The sequence below is a fragment of the Balaenoptera borealis genome (genome assembly GCF_965194805.1).
Source record: "Balaenoptera borealis genome assembly, chromosome: 5".
NCBI classification, from domain to species: domain Eukaryota; kingdom Metazoa; phylum Chordata; class Mammalia; order Artiodactyla; family Balaenopteridae; genus Balaenoptera; species Balaenoptera borealis.
Window position 1 is genome coordinate 109743671 of NC_138862.1, and position 18296 is coordinate 109761966.

Sequence of the window (18296 nt, forward strand, 5' to 3'; positions counted from 1 at the left end):
TCAATATCTTTCAATAAGGTTTTAGTTTTTTTCCTTAAGGCTCTTGAGTGTTGTACATTTTTTAAAATTTATAAATATTTTACGTTTTTAGCTGAAGTTATAAATGGTACCCTTTTAAAAAATTATATTTTCCAACTATTTTTGAGGTGATAATAGCATAAATGACACTTGTATAGTAATATCATGTCCAGTAAACTCCTTCAACTCTCTTATTGCTTATAAATTTTTTCCATTTATTCAACAAATATTTATTAGATACCTACTACGTTCCAGACACTTCTATGCTGAGGACATAGGAGTAAGCAAAATAGACCAAAAAAAAAAAAAACACCAAAAAACTCTGCCTTCATGCATTTAATTGGGTGAGGCAGAAAATAAAAGAAATAAGGAAAATATGTAGTATAGTAGAAGAGGATAAGTGCTATGTAGAAAAATAAAACAGAATGGGGACATAAAATTGGAGGTTTGAAATTTTAAGTAGAGCAGACAAGGCAGGCCATACTAAGAAGCTGACATTAAAGCAAAACTTGAAGGAAATGAGGGAGCATTACCTGTGGCTACCTGCAGGAAATCATTTCAGGTAGAGGAACCATCAAGTACAAAGGTCCTTAAGTTGAGGGCAGCCTAGAGTTTTTGAGGAACAGCAAGGAGGTCAGTGTGCTTGCAGCAGAGGGAGCAAAGTGGAAAGATCATAGGAGATCGGGTCAGAAGGAAAGGGCAGGCTGGATCACATAGGTCCTTGGGCAGAGAGTTGGAGAGTTCTGACCAGAGAAGTAACATGATCTGACTTTCCTTTTCCTGTTTTGAAAAGAGTCTGCAAAAAGGCAAAAGTGGAAACAGGGCGGCCAATTAACATGCTTCTGCAATAATCCAGATATAAGAAACAACAGAGACTCTTGGAGCAATAGAGGTGATAAGAAGTGTTCAGATCCTGGATATATTTTGAAAGTGGTACAAACAAGATTCGTTGATATGGGTACGGCATGTAAAAAGAGAGAGAGAAAGGACTCGAAGATTTTTGGTCTCAAAAACTAGAATGATAAAATTGTTGTTAAGAAAAATGGAGAAGACTGGGAGGAACAGATTTGGGGGAGAGGTAGAAAGGGATCAAGAGTTCTTTGGACACGTAAAGTCTGAGCTGTCAGACATCTGAGCAGAGATATAGTGTAGATAGTTGGATATATGAGTCTGGAGTTGAGGAGAGAAGTCTGGGCTGGACATTTTAATTTTGGAACTCAGCAGCCTTGAGATTTGATGGGATCACCAAGGGAGTGAGTGTAGACAGAGAAGAAGAAAGTCCAAAGGCTGAGTCCAGCGCACAAAGATCAAAAAGATGATGAAGGAGGACGAGTAAAGTAGACTGAGAGAAAGGTCCAGTGAAAGAGGAAGAAAGTCAGAAGAGCATGATGTCCTGAGAGCCAAGTGGACACTATCAAGGACAGAGCGATGTCAAATGCTGCTCATAGGTCAAGTGAGATGAGGACTGAGAACTGACCATTATTCCAGCACATGAAGGTCATTGTGACTTGACAAAAACAGTATCATTGGGTAGAGAGGAGTGAAAACTGGATTGGAGTTTAAGACAGAATGGGAGGAGATTTGGAGAAAATGAGCCGTGACAACTCTGGGCATTTTCCTACCAAGAGGAACAGCGAAATGGAGTGGTAATTAGAAAGAATTAGGGAGTCCAAGAAAGGATTTTTTTAAGAAAAGAGAAGCACATTCTTTGGAATTTTTTATATATACAATCATTATCTTAAAGTAATGATGGTTTTGTTTCTTTCTTCTCAATTCTTATGCCTTTTATTTGATTTCTCTGTCTCCTTGTCCTGACTAGCTCTAGAGAAAAATGTTGAATAGAATAGGAATAGCCTATATACTTTTTTCCTTCTTTAAAGGAAGCTTTCTGACTTTGCAATGTAAGTATAACGTTTGCTCCAGGCTTTTGGTTAATACCTTTTGTCAGATTAAGGAGGTTCCCTTTTATTCGTATTTTTCTAAGAACTGTTAAAGTTTATCAACTGCTTTTTCTGCTCTTTCTAGATAATCCAATTTTCCCTTTTAATCTGTTAATGTGGTGAACTGCAGTAATAGATTTTTAAACTATAAAGCCATTGTTGCACTCCTGGGATAAAATAAAATTTTACATTTATTTTAATACATTTCCTGATTTGGTTTCATATTTTTAAAGGAGTTTTGGAACTGTAAGCTTGGCCTATAATTATCCTTTCTTCTACTAATTTTACCTGGCTTTGGTATCAAAGTATAAATACTAGTCTCATAAAATGAGTTGGGAAATATCTCCACATTTCTATTATATACAACAGTTTTATAAGGTGGTGATGATCTATTCCTTGATCTCACAGAACACCCTCGGGGCACCATGAGTTTGTTTGGTTGGTTTTCTGGGGTAGATTTTTGAGGTACTGATTCAATTTCTTTGAAGAAAATGGAAGGATTTTTGCTTTAGTCACTTTTGGTAAAATATAATTTCTAGGAAATTGTACATCTTATCGGAGTTTTCAAATTGATTGGCATAAAAATGTTTGCATTATTTTGTGTGTGTGTGTGTGTGTTCTGCTGCATCTGTATTTAAATGCTCTTTTTCACTGATATTTTCTTTTATCAATATTTTTAGAGTTTTATCTTTTTTTAAAGCTTTTAGCATCTATATAGGATCTTTCTTTCTATTAATTTCTTTTTTAAGGTTTATGATTTTCCTCTTTGTTCTTTCTCTGGTTGTATTCTGCTTTTTTTTTTTTTTAACTTATCTCCTCAGTTGTATGATTAGTTTATTGCTTTTTTTACTTTCTTATTTTTTAATATAAGCACTTAAGATGATAGATTTCTTGCTAAGTACCACTTAGCTTCATCCTACAAGTTTCTGAGACATAGTATTTTCATTATGAATTCTAAATACTTTATTGATTGTGATTTCCTCTTTGAATCATAAGTAAGTTAGAAGGTTGTTCTTTAATGTCCCAAAGAATATTTGTAATCTTGTTGAGTTAAAATTTAACTGCATTGTAGTCAGAGAATGTTAACTGCATGATACCAATTGTTTGGAAATGGTTGACTTGCTTTGTAGCATAGCTTATGGCTAATTTGTGTACATAGTAATAGCTAATGCTTATGTAGCAGTTGCTTTGTTCCAGGAACTGTTCTAAGAGCTTATTACAAGTTAATATGCTTATTCCTTTCTAAACTTTTGAGATAAATATACTAATATTATCCCCATTTTATAGATGAGGAAACTGAGACACAGAGAGTTTAATAATTTCACTTGTCCAAGATTATATAGCTAGTAAATTGTAGAGCCAAGAATCAAGTTCAGAGAGTCTGGCTTCAGAAACTGTTCTTAGCACCACACTATACTGCCTGCCTCTTTACATGTTTCATATGTGCCCAAGAAGAATGCATATTTTCTAATCATTGAGCATAAGACATTAAGCTTGTCAATTAAAGAATTCTTGTTAATTATGTTGTTCAAATTTTCTATAGCCTCAATAAAATTGTTTTTGCTTGGACTGCCAATTGCTAAGAGAAGTGTTTAAAAATTTAAAATTTCTATTTCTAGACTCTTAGTAGTTACCTTTAAAATTTTAGCAAACATAGTCACTATATTTCATCAATTCTAAGATACTTTTCACATATCTATATCTCTGAAACAAGTATACATTTTATAATTTATTGCAATCTGACAGTTGCTATGGGCCAGGCAATAGGCATAATATAGTTGTCATTGCCCACGTATGCATGAACTTATCATAGCTTTGCATATTGTTAACATTCCAACTGACTTATGTGCATTATTATTACCAATATTGAGTTAAATATACATTTAAAATGTTTCAAAACTTCTAAATATAATGTGGCACTGAAACAAAAACTTATTAGCAATGCAGAAAGGCATGGAAAGAGAGGACCAGGGTATAAATTTTGTATTAGTGAATGAAATATTCATCACTGGGGGCAAGATAGAAATTCCATCTTTTCTTGCAAAACAGTAACCGAGAACTTTATGGAAACTAAAACAAAACAAAATAAAAACACCTTTTTATTATTGAGGTATTTGTAAAAGATTGCCTATTAAAATACAGTAAGTAGTGCAACTGAAAGCAGAAGAAACAGGCAATTCCCTTAGAATAGATGAAAGAAATTTCAAAGAAATGAATTCATGTCGTGCATAAGATTTTCTTTGAGGCATGATGTAACTCACAATTAAATGGCACATTTTTCTCTTTCTTCATAATGGTAGGTCTTATAATTGACATCTTCTTACATTTGATAAATTATAATGAATTTGTCTAAAGTTATGCAGTGGCTCTATTCTCCTCCTATTACCACAAGGAAGTTGGAATACTTTAATACTCATCTTACATATTCTTAAGCAGTACTTTTATTCTACCTTGTTTAATGCCCTCAAAACTATTCTTTAAAATTACTGATTTGTTTTTTTAAATTCAGCCAATGCTTACTTTGAGTACCTAAGATACTGTTTCTTTTCTCACCATTCTTTTTTTTTTTATTCTCTTCCTCTTTTTTTTTTTCCTTTTGAATCCAAATTCCTACTTTCTGAAGTATGCATTTTAAAGCCCCTTCAGTGAAGGCCTGTTAGTAATAAACCCTCTCAATGTTTGTTTTTCTGTTTTTCAGACTTTTTGTCTTTATTTTGCCCTTAATTTTGAATAATTACCTGGATATAGATTTCTAGATTTGTAGTCTTTTTATTCCTCAGTAATCTATACTATTGCTGTTGTGAAATCTGCCGTCAGTTTGTCATTCCTTTGTACATAATCTACTTTTTTCTATTTTAATATTTTCTCTGTGTCTTTGGTGTTATACATTTTCACTATTATGTGTCTAGATGTGGTTTTATTTGTGTATTTCTACTTAACCCTCATTGTGTTTTGTGATTTTGAGTTTTATGCCTTTTATCAAACTTGGAAAGTTCTTAAATATTATATCAAATATTGCCTTTTCCATCTAATCTCTCCTTCTGGAAATCCTATTTATTTACTTATTTATGCATTCCACAAATATGTTTTGAGTACCTACTATCTTCCAGCAATGTTTTTAGATATTGGGAATATAATGGTAAACAAAGCAGACAAAAAGCATTGCCCTCATATCCTTTATATTCTATGCTATTTTATCCATGTCTTTCTTTTTAATTGTGGTATAACTGACATATAACATTATGTTAGTTTCAGGTATACAACATAATGATTTGATATTTGTATGTATTGCAAAATGGTCACCACAATAGGCCTAGTTAACATCCATCACCATCAAAGTTACAAATTTTTCCCCTGTGATGACAGTTAATAACACTGTATTGCATATTTGAAAGCTACTGAGAGAGTAGATCTTAAAGGTTCTCATCGCAGGAAAAAAATGTTTTGTAACTCTATGTCTCTTCATCTTTTACATTTTCCATCTCTATGTGATACTTTGTTTTTTCGTTTCCTCAGCTCTATATTCCAATCCATTGAGTCTTTGGGGGTTGGAATTTGGTTGCCATCCAAGTTTCATCTGGTTTCCATTCTAAGTTTCATTCGGTTCTTTTTGACATCTTTCAGGTCCTTTTTAAAGTGACTTGGTCTTTGTTCATAAAAATAATTTTCCTTTATACACTGAATCATTTTGAACATATAATTGCATAATTTGAGATCAATAATTCTATTACTTAAAATTTTTGAGTATCTAATCTGCTTATTAGAGACTCAGTCTCTTATTTCCTTGAGTGTTTTATAAATATGAAATTTTTAGTTGTGTTTAAATAAGGATTTTACTTGTGTGAATACTGAATTGCTTGAGGGTTGAGTGTTTTATCCCTCAAAGTAGTTTTATACTTGCTTCTGCTGGGAACCCCAGTGATATTATCATCTCTGGGACAGCTTTTGGTTTTGTTGTTGTTGTTAGTGTTAGTGTCTTGACTTTGGAGATTCTTGGAATGGTAAAATAAATGAGGTATGCATATAGGTGTGGTTTTTAAAGTGAAAAGAGTGATACAAATATAAAGGATTATCAGTATGGATGCCAATGTAGAATGTGACTATAACCGAGGAGTAACTATGTCATCTTTTTTGTGCTGTATGTTATTTAGTGGTTGTGGAATAAATGTATAAAAATTGTAACCATAGAAGGCAATATCTGTAATTCTCTGTAAGCTATAAACCCAAGGCTGGCTTTTAGGGTTCTGGTATCCTTAAGAGAAATAATAAACAGTAATAGCTAACCTTTATCTGTACTTACTATGTGCCACACACTGTTGTAAATCCTTTCCCTGTATGTTAGCTCATTTAATCCTCACAACTATGACTATAGGAGGTAAATATTAATAATATTCCAATTTTAAAGATTAGGCAACTGAGTTATAGAGAGAGAAGTGATTGCCCAAGATTGCGGAGCTGATAAGACCAGAACATAGCTTTGAGCTTGGGCAGTCTGACCCAAGAGCCCATGCTCGTAACCACTATGTTATACTGTCTCTAAAGGGGAAGAGAAATGGTCCATCCTTTGCCATAAGATGTCTCCCTTCTTCTCTCTTTCTACTTTCATGCCAAAATCCACTCTTTCATGCTTCTACTTTCATGCCAAATCCACTCTTCCCACCACCAACCATTTTATTTCAGAGGTTCCACATTCCCTTTTGCCAGTGGGCCATTCCTTGAAGACTGCTTGCAGCATAGAAAAGGGTGACTGAAAGGTTAATGGATGTTGATGTGGAGGTGTAGTGTCTATGGCTGAGTGAGAGTGATCCATCCTGATAACTAGACCTGGAGCAGCACAATGCGTGGCTCTTTCATTGTCCTACTCCTCCATTTTGACATGCCCACCACTTTAGGATAAATTACTTTAAAAGTGACAATGACCAGGTCACTGTGAGAATGAATCTCTAAACTCAACTTGATGGGTTTGCTATTAAATAGATCTGGTCCTTGGAAGATATTCATTTTAATATGCATGGGTACTAACCCAATGTTGTGCTCAAGCATAAACACATACATATGAACACATATATATTTCATAAGAACAGGGTGTTTCCTGGAATGTGAATAAGGAAAACCCTAACTTCAAAGCTGATTCTTCACCAAAAAGCTTTAAACTATTCAATTACATCATTAAAAGAATTAAAAAGGTTGGTTTTTTTTGTTTTTTGTTTTTGTTTGTTTGTTTTGCTTTGTCTTTTTGAATATCTGCTGAAGGAAGCAGTTAACTACTAATTCAGTTTTTTCCCTTTACTGGAGGAAATCTCCTTTTTAGAGAATAAATTTTTCTTCATGTCATACATAGGAATTTGAATATATAAAATTTCCAGTTGAAAAATTTCTTTATTTTTAGTGAAGTGGTATGAAATAAGAAATTATTAGCTTCAAGAGGTTCACAGTAATAAGAAGGTTCCTAACTGACACACCTATACCTAATATATTAACATATCAGCTGAATTTACGACCAGTGTGAAGTGATTTATCCTTATAGACAGCTGCTCAACTTTGCTAGTTAGAAATCTTCGAATATATGCCTTTGGGTCAACAACCTCACTGACACTATTCTGTTCACTACAGCCTCATTCCAAGGCACGTTTTTCAAAATTTCCTAATAATTCAGTACTCTCTTAGCATGGAAGTTATTGAACCTTTGTGTTCATGAACCAAGACACATATATATGCCATGTGCTTTCATTGATTTGCACCTTCAACTTTTACTGAGGCTTGTTTCATTCAAATGAAAATCTCTTTGCTATTTGTTGTTAAATGATTGTTTAGGCATGGTTTACTACATTTCTCAATGTCATCTATATAAGTTCTGTGGTAACTGGGTTCCAGGGACCCAATTTAAAATGACTGCTCCAAGAGAGAAACAAAATCTTGGGTGAGGCCATTTCCTTTGACCAAGGACAGTTTTGGCAGGCAGGCTTGGCTATGAACCAGCTGAGAAAATGAGTGTCTTTTTCCTGGCAGGGGATTTGGCCGTGTAGCATAGTCTCCACCACAGTCTATCCCTGGCACCATGTGAATCTATTTGCTTTATATAATAATTTCTTCCCATACGGAAACAGCTTCTCGGAGGTGCTGATTAATCTCTACCACTCCAGCTGGTATCAGTGCTGCAACTGGTACTCATCGTCTCAGTGGTAGGCTGAATAATGGTTCCCCAAAGATGTCCACATCTTGAACTCCAGAACCTATGGATTTTATCTTACATGGCAAAAGGGATTTTTCAGATGTAATATAGTTCAGGATCTTGACATGGGGAGATTGTTCTCTATTATCTGGGTGGGCTTGGTATAATCACAAGGATCCTTGCAGTAGGCAGGCAAGAAAGTCAGAGGCAGAAGAAGGAGATGGAATGATGGAAGTGAGGTTGGAGTGATGTACTTTGAAGATGGAGGCTCATGGAGGCCATGAGTCAAGGAATGCACATAACTTGTAGAAGCTAGAAAAGAAAATGAATTGGATTCTCCCCTCAGAGCCTCCAGATGAACTATCCGTGCTTTAGCCCAATGAGATTCATTTTCAACTTTTTACCTCCAGAACTGTAAGAAAATTAATTTGTCAACACAAATTCTTGAGCCTCTAAATATGTGATAATTCATTACAGCAGCAACAAGAAAGCTGATACAGTCTTCCTCCTCTACCACCTAGTCTAGATTCTCCTCACCTTCAGCTAGCACCTCTGCTGATTTAAGTTGCTTCTTAGTTGGGTGACTCAGATGCTTTTTCCTGAGGGATCTGAGACCCTGGTCTCCATGCCCTTCTTAGGCTGCGACTACTCCATTGTCCATTTACATCAAAATTGGGCAAGGGAGTGCCTACAGATGCCCCACTGTGTAACAGCAGCCAACCTCCTCCTAATGCTGTGGCCAATTACCCTTGCCAGGATGGCAGCTCTTTTTGTTTTCTGCTGGTCTCTTGACTCGGGAACCTGGAGTGACTGGGTTCCCAGGCTCGTGTATTCTACCCATAGTGAATTCAACACCAGGCAATGGTCATTATTTTAGCATGTATGTATGTATATATATTGCTTATTGGAGAATGGTGGCCCATTCATATAGAGTATTTGGCTGAGTTGCTCCTTCAAAAGCCTATTCTATTGATCTATTAGTCCAGCAGTTTCAGGTGGTATGTGATAAGAACAAGTGATAGAATCCCATGATCATGTGCCGACTGCTGAACCTCCTTGCTGTAAAGTGGTTCTTTGGTCAGATACAATGTTTTGTGGGATCCTGTGTCAGCAGATCACATACTCTGTGACCCCTTAAACAGTAGTTGAGGCTTAAGACCTGGGGACAGGCAAGGCAAACTCAAACTCTGATTACATCTATTCAATAGGTATTGATGTCTTTTCCAGAGTGGAAAGACCTAAAGTAAAAAAACTGCCATCAAATGATTGATTGGTTTCCTTGAGGGACAGTGCCATTTTGGGGGCTCAGCATTGACCTCTGTTGCCAGCAGATTGCACACTTAGGCAATGACAATAATAACAAGATCAACCTTGGTGAATAGGAGCTTATGCTGGTGGGTGATGCCTAGCTTATATCCCAATGCTACTCCATTCATGCACCCATTGGATCACACTGTAGTGGCTATGATAAAGCTGATGTCATCTAAGCCATTCTATCCACTTGTTTTTTTAGTGCCTCTTCTGTGGTTAATGCTCTCATGGGCATTAAAATAGGATAAAAAAGATATCTACACTTTGTGCCAAATTCCATGTATCGAACCACATGTTTCTTACTCAGAGTTCCTTATCTCTGATCTCTCAATCTTCCTTCTTCCAGGCCCTTGGCCATTCAGCCAGGCCATCTGCCACCACTCATGATTCTTAGCTCTTACCTGTACATTCCTTTTTCCATACAAAGTTAAGGACCAAGTGCACAGCCTGAAGTTCTGTCCATTGGGAGAATTTTCTCTTATTGTTGTCATTCAAGGTCTACTTCTAAGTAGGTCTACACTGTAACAACAGTTAAATTTTGACTTCCGTCCACATACTGAGCTAACCATCAGTAGTCCAAGTTCAGATGTTTTCCTACTCTGTCAGCAGATCATAAGGGAACCTCCCATATGACTGTGTCCTGGAGGTGTCATTTCTATAGTAGTAGATGACACAGGAGTCTAGGTTACCTGTTCATACAGCTTATTTGTGCCTTCTGGCTTTGTTTGTGTCTAATCCAAGATGTGTCACTTCCTAGCAAAATAACTGAACTCCAAAAGTTAAGAAAAAACAAAATCATAGTACAAAATAATATGACATATTAAGATCAAATATATCTATCATATCATTTCATCTAAATGGTCAAACTTGTCTGTTATAAGAAAAAGACTTTTAGATAGGATCACAAGGCAAAAGCTAGCAAACAAGAGACATATATTAAATAAAATGATTTAGAAAATGTAAAAATAAAAAGATGAAAAACAATAATTTACTTGATTAAAGTACATATTAAAATTAATTCAAATTAAAGCAAATTCTTTTGATGTTTACAGCAAAACCATATACCACATATTCAAACTTAATATGAGTTTATTATTATTTTTTTGTACCATGCTAAATTACCAAATAAAGCACATGAAATGACACTTTGAGACAGAAAGTCAACACTGAGTCAAAATTAATCCTCTTTGCTGAAAGTTCTGAGAAGCAGTTTGTCTGCATATCTGCTAAAGCAGGGCCCTCTGTTCTCAAATGAAGATCTGTGAACTCTGCATGTAACCCCACTATGTTTAAAAAAGAGTGGATATATGTATATGTATAACTGATTCACTTTGCTGTACAGCAGAAACTAACACAACATTGTAAATCAACTATACTCCAATAAAAATTAATTTTTAAAAAGTGCTGTTTAAGACAGAATGATTTGGAATTATATGATGATCAAGTACTACCTTCTTATTTTTGTATAACCTATATACTAGGCATATCTTCAGCTATTAAGAAGCACTGAATAATGACTACTAAATTGTTTTATACAAAGTTATATTAACAGCCATTCATTTGATGTAAATCAATGTAAAAGTATGTAAAAGAAATGTTAAAAATAAGGATAAAATAAGCAAATGATGTTAGGAAAATGCAAACCAAAAGAAAGAACTCATGATCTTTATATCAGACAAGGAAAAGCGTATGCCAAAAACATTAAATGAGACAAAGAAAGACAATTTTTATGACAAAGGATTTGGTTCACAAGTTATAAAGATTAAGAATGTCTATGCATCAAATTATATAGCAACAATATTCATAAAATGAAAACTTTAGGAGATATCAGGAAAAAAAGATAAGATACATTAGTTGTAGGAAATTTTAATTCACTTCTCTTGGGCCATAATACCTGAAAGTAAAAAAAATTTAAGTAAGGCTATAAGAAAGATCTTCCAAAATCTTTTTATGAAATTGTCACAAAGTTGGTATGAAACCTGACAAAGATAAAGACAAAACCCTCAAATATTGACGCAAAATTATTAAATAAAATATTAATAAACCAAACCCAGTAGCACATTAAAAAATTAATTTCCCAGGATGCAATGGGATATATTCCAGGAATGCAAAGATAACTGACATTAGGAAATTTGTGTCTATAATTTATCATATTAATAGATCTAAGGGCAAAAATAATATATCTATAAATTCTAAAAAGGCATTTAATGAAATTCATTATCCATTCTTGATTAAAAGATAAATTCAATAGAATAGGAATAGATTGGTACTTTCTTAACATTATAAAATATATCTTAACATTATAAAAAAACAGCATAATGCTTACTAGAGAAATTCTAGGAGTATTTTCATTAAAGTTAGGAACTGTACAAGACTTTCTAGTATAATGTAATTATTTTACATTTTTCTAGAGATTCTAGCCAAAACAATTAATAAGAAGATAAAATTAGCAAAAAGTTTAAAAAGGAGGAGGTAAAATTACCATCTTCTGCAAATAACATGAGAACATATCTGGAAATTCAAGAGGATCAACTGAAAACACTCTAACATTAAAAGAATTCAGTGAACTGGTAGGGTATTAAATTAGTGTTCAGAAATTGGTTGATTTTATATAACAATAACCAGTTAGTGGAAATAGTCACCAAGGAGAACCAATTTAGAATGTCAACAGAAAGATAAAGTATCTAGATATATAAATAATCTGCATGAATAAATGTGCATACTCTAGATTAAGAAATCTTTAAAATCTTTCTGAGGGACACAAAAGTGGACTTGAAAAGTAGAGAGGCATGCTATGTAGGAAACTCAGTATCATAAATATGTCAGTTATCCCTAAATTAATCGAAATATTTTAATAAAAACACCATCAGAAATTTTCTTTCTGAACTAGACAAGCTGATTCTATAGCTCGTCTGTGTAGCAGTAGTAGTAGTCACAGTAGTGATAATAACAACCAAGAAAAAATATAAAACAGAAGAGTAATGGAGAGACACCAATCTACTTCCACTTATAGGAATTTGTTCTATGCACATGCTCCTGTAAGTGTGAAGTAACTTGCATATGAGGTTAGACAATGCAACATTCTTCATAATTCCAAAGATTGGAAACTGCCTAAATGTTCGTCAATAAGAGGTAAATTAAATACACTATGGTACCTCCTTACATTGGAATACTATCCTACCATAAACGTGAATGGCGAAACTCTTCATATGTTAGTTTGAAAAGATCTCCAAGATTCAGTATGAAGTGAGAAAGCAAGATGCAGATGTGTATGTCCATTATGCTACCATTTGTTTGTAAAATAAGGAGTGGGGGAGTATATATGTGTATGTATGTATGTGTATCATATATTTCTCTATGTACATATGTACATTTGCTTGAATATGTATATAAAATCTTTGGAAGGATACACAAGAAAGTAATAACTTGGTTCTTTGTGGGAGGGTAATGAGTAGGGGAAAAGGGAGACTTTTTTCTTATTTCCTATTTTTTAAATTAAATTTTAAATTAAGATTCATAAATATATTTTTTCACATAAATTTTGAAAATTAGTGCCAACAAAATCTTCTTTCCTATTCAATTAAAACCAATGAGAATATTATGCTTAGTGAAATAAGTCAGAGAAATACAAATACTATATGATATCACTTATATGTGGAATCTAAAAAAATAATACAAATGAATGTATACAAGGCAGAAACAGACTCACAGACATAGAAAACAAACTTGTGGATATCAAAGGGGAGAGGGAAGAAGGGAGGGACAAATCAGGGGTATGGGATTAACAGATATAAATCACTATATATAAAACAGATAAGCAACAAGGATTTACTATATAGCATTATACCCATTATCTTATAATAACCTATAATGGAACATAATCTGCAGAAATACTGAACCACTATGCTGTACACCTGAAACTAACACACCTTAAACTAACATAATATTGTATATTGTGATATATATATCAACTATACTTCAATTTTTTATAAATTAAATAAATAAATAAATGAATGAATAAAACCAATGAACCAGGGGCTTCCCTGGTGGCGCAGTGGTTGAGAGTCTGCCTGCTAATGCAGGGGACACGGGTTCGAGCCCTGGTCTGGGAAGATCCCACATGCCGCGGAACAGCTGGGCCCGTGCGCCACAACTACTGAGCCTGCGCGTCTGGAGCCTGTGCTCCGCAACAAGAGAGGCCGCGACAGTGAGAGGCCCGCGCACCGCGATGAAGAGTGGCCCCCGCTCGCCACAACTAGAGAAGGCCCTCGCACAGAAACAAAGACCCAAAACAGCCAAAAATAAATTAATTAATTAATTTAAAAAAAAAAAAAAACAGTGAACCTTTACTGAGCATCAACTATGTACCAGGTACGATTATATGTTCCGGAAGCACTGTAGTACACAATTTCCTCCTCTTCTTGGAGTCCAGAGAGCTTAGAGAAAATGTTATGGAGCAATCATATTAACCATCTTAGCATTTACAGTTGGAATACAGGCTTCCTTCTGTCTATGGTATTGGTTCTGTTTCATCTGATTTTATGTATATTCCCTTTATTATATAAAGTAACCAATATGATGCTGCTTCATATTTGAAGATGATGCCATTAAAATAACTGCTTTTTACAAGAACAGTTATGGCCAAAGACAGTGATTTTAGCCTAAGGGTGTTCTCTGTTATTTTTCTCCCCTAAGGATGGTTTTGGTTTTTCTGTTGCTGCAGAGATTTTTGGAAAAGTCAGCATCACTTATTTGCCCTATAATATTCCATTTTTTCTCTATGACTTGGCTCTATAAGTACCTATTTGCTGTATAGGTTCTGTCACAAGTAATAATTCTGCTGCATTAAAATAAAAAATACACTCACCAACAAAGGAGAAAGGTAAAAGAAAATATAATAAACAGTCCACCAAACCAAGTGGTGTTCATTCTAGGAATATGGTGATGGATTAATATCTGGAAATTTCATACTATATGATAACGTAACACTTCACATCCATAAGCCAGGTATGGAAAAAATGCTTGGTTACCTCTATAGATGCTGAGAGGACATGAAAAAAATTAAAACAAATATTTAAACTTTCAAAATAGAAAGTGGTGCATCTATATGATTTAAAACACTTACAGTATTTTCTTGCTTTTGGCCATAAAATTGTATATATCAAAAATCAGGAACTAAAACCAGAAACTAAACCGCATTCTTTCTTTTATCCTTTTTATGTGAAATAGCTTAGGAAATTCTAGCTGACACAATAAGCCATGAGGTATATAAAAGGTACAGATACAATACAGAAATCTTTCTAGTAAACCCAAGAGAATGATCAGAAAAAATATTACAATTAAGAAGACTTGAGGGCTTCCCTGGTGGCACAGTGGTTAAGAATCTGCCTGCCAATGCAGGGGACACGGGTTCGAGCCCTGGTCCGGGAAGATCCCACATGCTGGGGAACAACTAAGCCTGTGCACCACAACTACTGAGCCCACGTGCCACAACTACTGAAGCCCACGCACCTAGAGCCCACGCTCCGCAACAAGAGAAGCCACTGCAATGAGAAGCCCGCGCACCGCAACAAAGAGTAGCCCCCGCTCGCGGCAACCACAGAACGCCTGCCCGCAGCAACGAAGACCCAACGCAGCCAAAAATAAAGTAAATAAAATAAATAAATTTTTTTAAAAAAGAAGACGAGCTAAACGGCTCGGTATCACACCTCGCCAGACTTCGGCGCAGCAACGGTGAGACCACGTCCCATCACTGCTCCGTGCTGGGAGATGCACGCGGGACACGTGCGAGACGCGCAACCGTGGCATCTCCTTCCACAGGCTTCCCAAGAAAGACAACCAGAGGTGAGGCTTGTGGCTGGCCAACTGCCAGCGGCTGGACCCCAGTGGCCAGGGCCTGTGGGACCCGACATCCGAGTAGATCTACTTCTTCAAACACTTTGAGGAGAACTGCTTTGAACTGGTGGGAATCAGTGGGTATCACAGGCTGAAGGAGGGAGCAGTTCCCACAATATCTAAGTCCTTCTCCAAGTTGCGCCCAACGACCAGGACCCAGGGGCACAGTTACCCACCTGGACCTCCTGAAGTCAGACAGCTCCGGCGACGCAGGAAGCGCTGCTCTGAGGGCCAAGGGCCCACAACGCCAACTTCTCCGCCTCCACCTCCTGACGTCACCTGCTTTCCGGCGGAAGAGGCCTCAGCTCCTGCCGCTTTGCCCGCCTCCCCCACTGAGAGGCTGGAGGCTGGCCTCAGCAGCGCCTTCTCAGACCTCTTGGGGCCCCTGGGTGCCCAGGCAGATGGAGCGGGCTGCAGCACTCAGCCGTCACCCAAGCGGGAACCGGCAGCCGTCGCCTCTGGAGCCGAGGCCCGCCTCACCCTCGGCTTGCATGCTGCGCCTCCCGCCACCCGCCGGAGCCTCCATCCAGAACGAGCCCAGCGACCGGGTGGGCAGCGGCCTGCTCTGGAAGCGGCGGGCTGAGGCCGCACCTGACGCCCTGGACAAGGCCCAGCGCCAGCTGCAGGCCTGCAAGCGGCGGCAGCGGAGGCTGACCAAGCCGCAGCAGGGGCGGCGCGGGAGAAGAGGGCCCAGGCGGATGCCCGCCGGACTCCGCAGGAGCATGCGCAGGACTTTGCCTTGCAGCTGAGCCGCAGCATGGCCTGAGCGAGGGGCTGCCGTCAGAGCTCCGGCCTCTGCCAAACTCAGAATCCTCCTGGAGAGGGACCTGACCTGCCAGATGCCAAAATAAATGGGATTCTAGAAGGAAGCCCTGCTCTCTGGCTCAGCCCCCCACTCACCACCAGGCCTGTCTCATCGGAAAAACACAAGAGTGACGATTACTGACCTCCTGAGGCTGCTATGCTTGGCAAGTAGTGAGGGGCCTACAATGACCTTTCTGGTCCCTGGAGGGCTGGGATGAGGCATGTGGGGAGCAGAGAGACCGGCACGTGGGCAGCCGTCCTGGCCTCGACCTGTGTCCTCATTTTCCTTCAGTTCAACCGGAATGTGGAAGGCCTCCCCGCACCTGTGGTCATCAGGTAAGTGTGTGAGGTGACGTACAGCACACGTGACCTCTGCCTCTTGGGCCTCGGCCACAACGGCCCCAAGAGCACCGCTGAATTCTTTCTAGTCCTGGAAATGGCCACACAGTGTTGTGAAATTTGCTTTTGGGGGCCCTCCGAGTGCAACTTCATTGATTCACATTATGCCTGGGAGAGTCGAACGGCCATTACAGGAGGCGGACGCAGAGCAGGGTTCACAGGTGGTTCCCGAGCCCGAACTCTAAGGCCAGCTGAGGCGCGTCTTGCACCGCCGCCGGCTGCTAGCTTGCAGGTGGCTGCAGGTGAACTCCGCTCGCTCGCCTCAGGGCCACCCGGTCACCTGCACACGGCACCCGGGACTCTTCAGCAAGGCCTGAGGAGTGGCAGGTGCTGCATTTACGCGGGGCACAACCAGAGGCAGGAAACGAAGTCTAAGGCCCAGAAGGTAGACCATCTTTCCCTAAAGTGGCTTCCTGGCAGCGGGGGCAGAAGGGCGCTTGTTCCCAGAAGGGAGGCAGAATGGTGCCTTCTGCACCGGGCTGGACGCTCAGCACCTTCTGCCGGGACAGGGAAGGACCCGGTGGGGTGGCCTGCCCTCGCTTTCCCGGCTCAGGCAGGAGCCTACAGTGCAGCCCAGGAGCAAGGCAGCAGCCACAGAGGAGCCGGGAGAGCCGGCTCCAGCCCCCCAGGGCTCCCCTCCGGCGGGGAGAGGCCAGAAGTCGGCCTGCATTCCTCCCACCGGCCCTCCAGCTACCTGGCGGGGGCACCCCAGGTAGGGGTGGGGAGCTGCTGGCATGAACAGAGAACCAGGCAAGACTGACTGATCCTGAGGCCTCTGGTGGCATGGCCAGGCCTCAGCTCCGGGAGACCACGGACTGGAACCCACCAGTGGGGACTGTGTGGCAAGGATTGTGTGTAGGTAGCACTGCTGTGGCTTTAATGGAGCAAGCCTATGACAGTAAATACTTACGAGGGACAAAAAAAAAAAAACAAAATTGAACAAGTAAGCAGAAAAGGCAGCCCTGAATTAGAACCTGATATACACATAAAACAATAACTAGGAAATTAATTATTCAGTAAATAATGATGGGAAAATTAGATGAGCTAATTCGTAGAAAATGTACATCTTTACTTACTTCCATAAATGCCAGATAGACTCAAGAGCTAAGTGAATGGTTAAAAGATTAATTTCTAAAATACTAAACATTAAATGTTGTTGAGGTTTTTTTTTTAATGTAGAAAAAATACAGGTAAATTTTTTTTTTTAATATTTATTTATTTATTTGGCTGTGCCGGATCTTAGTTGTGGCATGCAGGATTTTCGTTACTGCGTGCGGGATCTTTTAGTTGGCAGCATGTGAACTCTTAGTTGTGGCATGTGAGATCTAGTTCCCTGACCAGCGATCAAACCTGGGCCCCCTGCATTGGGAGTGTGGAGTCCTGGCCACTGGACCACCAGGGAAGTCTCCAGGTAAATTTTTATTAAACCTTTGAATAAAGAAAACATGAAGTTAATAAAAAGCTATTAAAGGATACAAAGAAAGGAAGGGAGGGAAGAAGGAAGGGAGAGAGGGAGGAAGGAAGGAAGGAAGGAGTGCAGGTAGATGGAGATTTGTATGAGCACAGAGTACATCTGTCAAATACGTGAGAAATTGGTGAATATGGTTTCCCCAGGGAAGGGAACTGAGGTGAAAGGGAGACTAACTTTTCAGTGTAAATCTTTTCTTTGTGTCTTTTGTATTTTTGTACCATGTCCATGTATTATCTTTTCAAAAAACTAACTAATTTAACCAACTTTAATTTCCAATTAAAAAAAG

General features: G+C 38.4%; 1 protein-coding gene and 1 pseudogene across 7 annotated transcripts in view; both read left to right on the forward strand.

Moving 5' to 3' along the window:
* Positions 1-18296, forward strand: part of VEPH1 (ventricular zone expressed PH domain containing 1) — a 144388-nt gene that overhangs the window by 19192 nt on the left and 106900 nt on the right. The window lies entirely within an intron of this gene.
* Positions 12557-16761, forward strand: LOC309628990 (THAP domain-containing protein 7 pseudogene; annotated as a pseudogene). Its single transcript has 2 exons — positions 12557-12573; positions 15158-16761. The product of its transcript is annotated as a THAP domain-containing protein 7 pseudogene (transcript).